The 6,772-nt window shown below is 26.3% G+C and overlaps 1 protein-coding gene across 1 annotated transcript in view; it reads left to right on the top strand.

Annotated features, from left to right (window-relative positions):
* Positions 1 to 212: 212 nt before the first annotated feature.
* Positions 213 to 6,772, top strand: part of LOC100208075 (UDP-xylose and UDP-N-acetylglucosamine transporter) — a 34,649-nt gene continuing 28,089 nt past the window's right edge. The window contains exon 1 of the mRNA XM_065818475.1: positions 213 to 351. The gene's annotated coding sequence lies outside the window, so the exon portion shown is untranslated. The remainder of the gene's footprint in view (positions 352 to 6,772) is intronic.

Raw genomic sequence — 6,772 nt, 5'->3', positions numbered from 1 at the left:
ACGGACTTTAGTACTTCTAAAATTTATTTCTGAGTCTTGTTTCAATATGTGGTATTTTGGTTCAAGAAATGCAAACTTTATATTTCAAGGATAATTACGCTGAATTTATTTTAGCAACAGATTAAATTCTTTAACCCGAAAACCTGACAAAGGCATTAAAATTTTAAATTATCTGCAAGTGAATGCTAAAACAACGGAACAAGATCCGGCAATATCACCGAAAACAAACAGTTCGTGACCCTGGTTATATTTACGACTTTCATACAACTTATTTTTAAAAATTAGCAAAGTAAAAGTAGTCAAATAAAATTGCAAAATTAAAGATAATTTATTATTTTTCAACTACACAGAGTAAGATAGTTTTCAACTACGCAGAGTAAATTGTATATATATATATATATATATATATATATATATATATATATATATATATATATATATATATATATATATATATATATATATATATATATATATATATATATATATATATATATATATATATATATATATATATATATATATGTATGTATATATATATATATATATATATATGTATGTATATATATATATATGTATATATATATATATGTATATATATATATGTATATATATATATGTATATATATATATGTATATATATATATATGTATATATATATATATATATATATATATATATATATATATATATATATATATATATATATATATATATATTAGATTTATGACTTTTTTGTTACCTCTTGTTCCTGGTTCATAAATCAATGATTATTTGTACAAAAGTAATAAAAAAACATTCGAATCTCTTGTTGTAAAAAGTCACCTACAAATTCGAATTTAACATATAATATATGGTGATAAAATTAAAATTAAAAAATAACAATCATAAAGTTATTTGAAATTTTATCCATACGCATGTATAATATATGTGTATGGATAAAATTTCAAATGCTGAAGGTTGTTATTTTTTAATTCTAATTTTTTTAGTTGGAGAGTTTTTATGTAGTTTTTAAGCATTTAACAGTTTATTGTTATATTATAACACTCTAAATTACAAATAAATGTAACAAACTTAAATATTACAAAGTTCTACAAAGTACGAAAAGCTACTGTATATATCGAAAAAATGTTGTGTAGTATTCAACTTAATTAAAGCATAGTATAGAATTCATATGCTTTGTTAGATAAAATAAGTCTAAGCTAGAGGTTCTATTTTTTTTTTTACAGATGTCAAAAAGATTCTGAAGTCATTTAATTGCTTTTTCTGCACACTGATTTGTTCTGGGAATTTCCAGTCTTGACAGTTCTTGGTTATAAATTTTTTCACTGAGTTTAATGCTTTATCTTGACCATGCAAACTGCAACATAGCTTCTGATAATCATCTGCATTGTAAATTTGGTCAGTAAACTAATGGTCCATTTGTATGAGATGAATCTATGAATGTTAAGTAGCAAGTCTCTTCTTTTTGAAGAATAAATGCCAAAAGAGCTAGCATTGCTCAGGATTTCCATTTTGCATTATTTACTTTAGTTATTTTCTAAAAACTTTTCTTTAGGAAATACTCCAGATTCTTTAAGAAAAGCAAAATACCCTAATAATAATATACCTAAATATTTTATTGGTTTTATTTTCTTATTTTCAGGGCATTCGTTATTTTCAACCACCAAAATTGATACAAGTTGAGGGAAAAAGCAGATAAGAATAAAAGGAAAAAATATATATATTTTGATATGCAGTTTTTTTGCAACTTTTTAAAATCAATATATTAAAGAAATACTTTATAATTTGTGCTAGAAACATTGACAATTTTTTTTTGTTTTTCATATGTTTTTGCTTTACCGTTTTTATCAATGCACAGGAAAGCTAGAAAACTAATTGCTATTTATTTGTAAAAAAAAAAATTTTTAACAAGTTTTTCATGTAAAAAAATAAAAAGTTATTAATTTTAATATTTAAATATAAAATATTTTGTTGTTTTCAATACCCTTATTGAAATAGTCTGCACCTTTGTTGGAAATTGTGCATTTAAACCCAATAATTTATTTCCTGATGAATTATTGTTATTGATGATGCTCCAAGAGCTTGTGGGCTATTGCATTGTTAATTTACTGAACTTTTTTAACGTTTTCGGGAGCCTATTTAAAACTTTTTTAAAAGTTTTTCAACACATTTTTTAAACAGTAATCGTTCATTATCTCTTGTAATTTGTATTAACATTTGAAATTGGGCAATATAAAAGAAACAACTTCAGACATGCATCAAATGTGGTAATGACATTTATTAAAGAAACTATGTTATTCTTTTATTCAACTTATTCCATCATTAACAAAATTTATTAATCAAATAATATTTTAAATAAATAAATAACAAATTGTTTTATTATTTTCCTGTTATATAAGTATTGAGAAAAAAAAAAGTCAAATATAGCAAAAACATTTTAAAAAACGAAAAGATGTACAAAATGAATAAATGTAAGAAAAAAAATTAACAAAATTTCTCATAGTTCTTGCATACATAGCAAATTAGTTTCTTAATTATACGAATTGATAAAAGTCGTGAACAAATTGCATGTCAAACTTTCAATTGTTATTAAATTGTTATAAAAGATAATTTATTTTTCAACAACTCTAAAAAAAAATAATACAAAAGTTGTATAAAAATTGTACAAAAAAAACATTTTTTTTTTTTGATTTGCTTTTTTTAATCATTAAATTTTCTAATTTATTTAATTTAACTTGATATTTCCTTACAATTTTGTTTCCTTTTTTTAAGATTTTTTTTTTCTTAGTAGATAAGTTTAGCTTTTTCTTGCAAACTATTGAAACACTTCATAAGTTAAAAGATGTGAACTGTGTGGTCAGTTTACAGGCTTGGACAGGAATGGCGTGCGATCGCGCACTGTAACTGACCACGCCTATTTTTTTTTTTACAATTTGACCATGGCTGTTTTAATGTTTTCAATTACATCAGAGGAATGCCAAAAATTGGTTGCTAGTGTTAAATGCTTAGATTTAATTACAAACAAATAACATAGTAGTCAATAATTTACTACAAAATGTTATTTGTTTTCATTTGCGACTTATTGCTACCATTTGCTTTTCATATAAAAATTTAAAAAAAGCTTTAATATCCTTAAAATTAAATAAAAAGCAATATCTTCAGTTAGCCGAGTCTTAAATGTAATTAATAAAACTAAAATTTCGTTTTTCTTAGCAGCTTTTCTATTAAAAAAAAATGTTTCTTTGTTCAAACATGGTGATAATTTTGACATATTGTATATATACGTCAACGGGGGTGGTTATGAGCATTTTTTAAAGACCAAATAGATAACACTTTCTGTTTACTATTTGATCTTTAACAGTATTTTATAGTACACTTTTTGTATGTAGTAGACCTTTTATTTTAATTTGGCTTACATACTAAGTTTAAAGCTTAGTTTTTTCAACACATTACTATATACACAATATTTACAATGTTGTCCTGCTCAAAACAGAACATCAATCATCACTGGTTGTGATAAGGTAAATAATCTACAACACTGGAGGTGGTAAGGTTTGTTGCATTTGTCATATTGAATCCACTCGCTGTTGCTTAAATCCACCCATTTTTTGTTACAGGTTTTTTTTTTTTTTTTGGTTACTCCAACTCCCCAAGACCGAAAAGGTCACTACCGATGAGGAGGCTACTTAATTGTGGTTATAACCCTCTCTCAACTCTATAACTCCAAAACACGCGCAGTGAAACAAGTTGAGCGCGGTACTACCAGTAACGTGGTGGGAATTGACCTCGGAACCTCTCATTTATAAAGCGAGCGCTCTACCACTATACCACATACCAATTTCACAGTACCAGACGATGTCTTTGTTGTTGAGCACTGTTGCACTGATAGTATTGACTCATCTAAAAATCAATTCTTTTTCTTGGTTCCACCTTTGGACCACGTGTTATTCTTTTTTGCAAGTGGGTTTGTATCTAAGCTTAGATTGTTCCTAATAATATCTAAAACAGATTAGTTAAGAATTATTTTGTTTTCTTTACCACCAGGATCTTTATTTTTTCGCTTAAAATGTTTTATCACCTCTGTTTTATTCACAGGTTAGATTCCTGTTGCTTGAAATCCCAAATTTAAATCTTATGGCTGCAAAGTTTTGTTTAACTTTTTTAAAAGTGTAGGTATGTGTTCATTTGTAATAGCCCCTTTGTTACAACTTTTTATTCTCCACTTTGCAAGAATACTCCCCCATGATTGCTTTCCTCCTCTAAATACAGCAACATCTAGTGGTTAGCAGAGATAGGGGTATTGTTATAAATTTGATGTTATATTGAATCATGGCTTCAATAACTTCTGGAGAAAAAATGAGAACCAAGATTATCACAAATCAGCAATGTTGTTCCAGTTTTTGAAATAGCAACAAGTGAGAATACCTCCATTAACCATCTGGTAAATGCTCTACCGTCAAACCACCAGTAAAGGGTGATATTATGTACAGTTTTAGATAATCCACTTTGAGTCCAACCCTAGTAAAGATTCTTTGCTTTATAAATAACCACGGGCACAAAAAAATATTCAGACAGCGTTACCAGAAAACATTATACTAGTTGACTGCTTTGAATATCCTTATTTTTTTTAGGGTTTCTTTGTTGACTAAAGCCCTACTATGCTTTATAGTATCATCAACCCTTTTCATCAAATGATGCCCGTTTATAAAAGAATAAACGACATCTACTCCAGGCTCCATTCCTTTTAAATTAAGAGTCAGTTATCTTCCTTTCATTACATTTAGCTAAAAGTTGAATGTCCAAAGAATCAAGAGGTATCCTTAAATAAAGTAAAATACTTCCCACTTTATTTACTGCTTTTTCTAAGTTTTTTTGAGTGTCACTAGTTTTATAACATTGGTAGTTTTCCTTTCTTTTGTAATTTTGAAGCGTAGCTCCTAAAATTAATGAAAAAATTAAATTCTTTATAAAAGAGTATCATTTCAAGCCTTCCCAGGAAAAGCGTGTTTTCGATTTCCACCAATGTCCTTTTTTTAAATTGTTTTTCTTTTTCAATACTGCTGGTCATATATTTACTTTGTAACCATTTATCTTTACTTTTTTCTATATAAAAATCTTTTTGTTGTATGTTTTTGAATGATATACATCTCTTCATATTCAGCTTTCTTATACCATTTAAGCCTTTCAGTGTATTTTCTAATTAAGGGGCACATAAATATATATAGTTTTTAAGCTTCAATTAGGCCATGTCATCTACACATTTTTCAAATAGCCTTAATTGTTTCATATTACCTTTCTATTCCTTTATGTTTTTTATCCCCAATCTTTTAGCACTTTGTAATTTAAGATCCTGTTGCTTTTTAACAATTGAATAATTATTAATAATAATTATTATTTATTGTTATGCAATTATTAATAAAAATAGTTAATAATTTCTTACGTATTTTTTTTTTGCCTCCTTCCTTTTGGTCTACTATGTTATTTCACCAATAACATAGTAGACCAAAAGGGAGGCGTTGGGTAGAAAGACAAAAAAATTTGGGAACAAATAAATATAATTATATAATAAAAAAAGTTATAAAAGTATCCGCATTCATTACATAAACATTTTCAAATAATGATATAGTGAAAATATTTTGCACAATCTAATATTACAACCAATATTATATTTAAAGCAACTGAATCAAATAATATATATATATATATATATATATATATATATATATATATATTATATATATATATATATATATATATTATATATATATATATATATATATATATATATATATATATATATATATATATATAGTTCTATAGTTTGTTGCGTTTGGGAAGCACGGAATGAAAAAAGTGATTCTTACGCCAACACATATGTCACTTTTAATTACTTTTGACTTTCGTCCAACATTTGCGTGTTGGACAAAAGTCAAAACCATTAAATTAATGACAAATTAATCGTTTTTTAAAAAAACCACAAAAACGCAAATTTAATTGACCAGAATGTTTTTAAAAACATTCTGAATGTTTTTAAAACATTCTGAATGTTTTTAACAACATAAACAATGTTTTTATTTTTATTTTTTTTAATAAAATGTTTTTATTTTTAATTTTTTTAATAAAATAATTTTATTTTTATTTTTTTTACTGTAAATCATGCGCGGAGTGTTGCTATATCGACTATCTTATAGCCTGACTTGCAACGGAGTGCTGCTACATGAACTGACAAATAGCCTGACTCACAAGGGAATGCTGCTATATCGACTGACAAATAGCCTGACTCGCAATGGAGTGCTGCTACATCGACTATCTTATAGCCTGACTCGCAAGGGAGTGCTGCTTCATCGACTGAGGGTTTGTTTGGGGGCAGGCAGTCTATCAATTAATAAAAAAATATATTCCGGTCTTGCATTTTAATTTTTACTTTTTGTCAACAAAATACGGAAAAAACTTTCGGACAACATATAAGAGTTCTATAAGTATATATATATATATATATATATATATATATATATATATATATATATATAAAATACAAAAACAATTGATTACAATAATATAACCATATTTAAACCTTGTCGTAACCCTAATCCTAAGACTGACCTTGATGCTGACCCTAACCAAACCCTCAGTCGATGAAGCAGCACTCCCTTGCAAGTCAGGCTATTTGATAGTCAATGTATGTACATTTTGCTCTCTATAGAAGTTGCTTACGGGGACATTTTTTTTTACAAAAAAACAATGCTTATAGGGACAAAAAATTACACAA

Source organism: Hydra vulgaris, chromosome 14, assembly GCF_038396675.1.
Source record: "Hydra vulgaris chromosome 14, alternate assembly HydraT2T_AEP".
Lineage (NCBI taxonomy): Eukaryota > Metazoa > Cnidaria > Hydrozoa > Anthoathecata > Hydridae > Hydra > Hydra vulgaris.
This window is presented reverse-complemented; position numbering and strand designations above follow the sequence as displayed.